This window comes from Copadichromis virginalis, linkage group LG14, assembly GCF_057382275.1.
Source record: "Copadichromis virginalis isolate Kocher_CV1m ecotype Utaka linkage group LG14, C_Virginalis_male_GT1.1, whole genome shotgun sequence".
NCBI lineage: Eukaryota > Metazoa > Chordata > Actinopteri > Cichliformes > Cichlidae > Copadichromis > Copadichromis virginalis.
The window spans coordinates 35526226-35528809 of NC_140631.1; the positions used below are offsets into that span (position 1 = coordinate 35526226).

A 2584-nucleotide genomic window follows, 5' to 3' on the forward strand; every position below is an offset into this window, starting at 1 on the left:
CAGTCTAGTATGTTAGATATGTACATTTAATTTATCTTAGTCTAAAGAAAATTGCATTTTCACATGATCAGTTGTATTCTGTATCCTATATTTTTTATTTGTGTTATTTTTATTTGTGCATGTAAGCATTTATTTATTTGCTGCTGGTGTAACCCAGTTTTGCCAAAGATCATTAGTCATGTGTTTGATGCATATATTAGTCATATCACAGTGAATGCTCACATTCCACGTGAAAGTTTAAAGTATTGCAGTCAGCACATGTGCAAGTAATTCTACTGAGCTAAAAGATCTGGCTTCACACCGCTCCAATCACTTGAGACAATTTTTCATCTTCTTAGAGCTGTGGTTTTCAAGAACAGCTAATCAGAAGCAAGTGTGCATAAAGGGGGAGGGGCTAAAGCAGCTATTTTCAGGCAAAGTTGTTAACAAACAGTTGTTTAAAAATTGATTGATTGATTGATTGAATCTTTATTTTGAACATGTTGAAAAAGTATAAAAAAAATAGAATTAAAAGAGACAAATGAACAAAGCAAACAAAAGGAAAACGAGCAACCACAACTCCAAATAACGTCCATGTTCAAAAAGGAGCAGGAAGAAGCATAAGCTTATTTAATCCCACCCCTTTTCCACTATCTAGTATCAATAGACTACAGAAATACCTCCTTGCAATACCTCCAAGCAGTTAAAAGCAATATAGTCACATGTCTGGCAATGTGGCACATGTAAGTGTGGTACTGGGTATCTTTTAGCTCAGATTTTGGTCTCCACCAACTCCTGGTAGAGATACTTCCTCTTTATTTACTCTACCAAATCTCTGTTAAGATCATCACTTCACTGATCTGCCTGCCTGTTGTTACGAGCGTGTCTTGTCCATTTGATTTTTAAAAAGTTTGTTTCCCATGAATTTTATGTTACAAAAGCAATGAGCATTAACCAAAACAAACATAGTATATCATGAAGGTCAAATCATGGAGCTCGAACAACATGGATTGGGTGTCTGATGTATACAGTGTGCCATCAATTTTGTGTGACGGTTGAGTAAAGGCTACCACTGTGAGCCGTCAGTTTCTTTTTTTACACATGAAGCGGCATGAAAATCAATGTAATGACCACTGAATTACAGCCTATCGCATGCAAACATGAGCCTGAATGCAGCATCTCAAACTGAAACTGGCACTTTTCCTCCTGTTGCCTGGGTCAACGGCAAATCTCACATTCCCACAATGACACAAACCACAATACCAGGCTGGTCTTCAGTTTTACATTTGAAAGCATATTTAACTTTTCACTCATCCATTCACAGCCCATGAGCAGTAAGACTCTGAGCCTGGCCAAGATTAGCTTTTGGCAGACAATGCAGTGAATTAAAGGCCACACATGGCCCCTCTCTTGTTCTCTGGGTGACCAAACACACTTCCAGGGCCAGGAACTCTTGACCAGTCTTTTTAACCAAGGAGGAGAAACTAGGAATTTGAGATAAGTATGGGGCAGCGGATTTAGGATCAGAACCTGGCCAGACAAAAGTTTTGTCAGATGAAACAAGACAGATGGTCTCCTCGTTAACCTACCAAACTCTAGTGTCAGCGGTTTCAGCACAGGTTGAGGGAAACACCCTCATTCTCAAATGTTGCAATATTGAGCTGTACAACTTTATTAGTACATTTTAGGTTGCATTTACTAATGAAAGCCCATTTTAAACATCGTAGTTTTGACTTTATTGGAAACAATTCAGCTTTATCATATCAGCAGCAATTGCGACTTAACACAAAATCTACCATTTACCTTTAAATCGCAACTTAATGTTTCTTTATTCCCATTCCATTGATTTTACGAGTAGTAGGCAACCTTATTTAATGTTTCATCGACTATATTTGTAATGGTTAAGCATCTCCCTCCAAAATAAAACACTACACATGGACATTTTGAGTAACAGTAACTGGCACCCTGCACACATATGGAAGGGCGCACTTGCAGTGTGCAACACTAATTCTGCTTAATTATGACCTTTATAATTATTAAAAACGATGCGCTTTGACCAAAACTTAATAGGAGGACATCATTCACGTCTAACTTATTAAGTCCTAATTATGTTTCGGAAGTCTCCTTTAAAATTGTTATCTATCGAATATGTTTCTTAGGTTTTCCGTGTCTGGTGGAGAATAGGATGAAACACAATGTGTTGAATGTAAATAACATTAGGACAACCCCCCCCCCCCCCCCCCCCCCCCTGTAGGGTTATTACTAGAGCGATTTTCCGCGGAGAAAAACGGGCAGATATAGCGCCAGTAGCCCATACCGAAGGGGGCGACCACGCACAGTCGCTCACTCATCTATTCTCCAAACTCGTAATTGTAAATCGTGAGGGACCACGCAGCTTGCCATTCCCCAGCACGTCGGCTGGCGTGTCACCTTATCTCCCACTCTGTGTTCGGGGACTGTTTAACATATTTCTCCCTAAGGATTTTGAAGGCGTTCAATTAGGGCTGTGCATGTAAATGGGCATCTTGGACGGCTGCCTTTCTCGTCCATGTGTGCTGCTTCTCTGAGAGCACTGTAAGCAGCTGCAGCAACAGCAGCGGCACCT

General features: G+C 40.1%; 1 protein-coding gene across 1 annotated transcript in view; it reads left to right on the plus strand.

Moving 5' to 3' along the window:
* Nucleotides 1-2322: 2322 nt before the first annotated feature.
* Nucleotides 2323-2584, plus strand: part of tenm4 (teneurin transmembrane protein 4) — a 147307-nt gene continuing 147045 nt past the window's right edge. Inside the window, exon 1 of the mRNA XM_085430647.1 lies at nt 2323-2584. This exon is cut by the window's right edge and continues 204 nt beyond it. The gene's annotated coding sequence lies outside the window, so the exon portion shown is untranslated.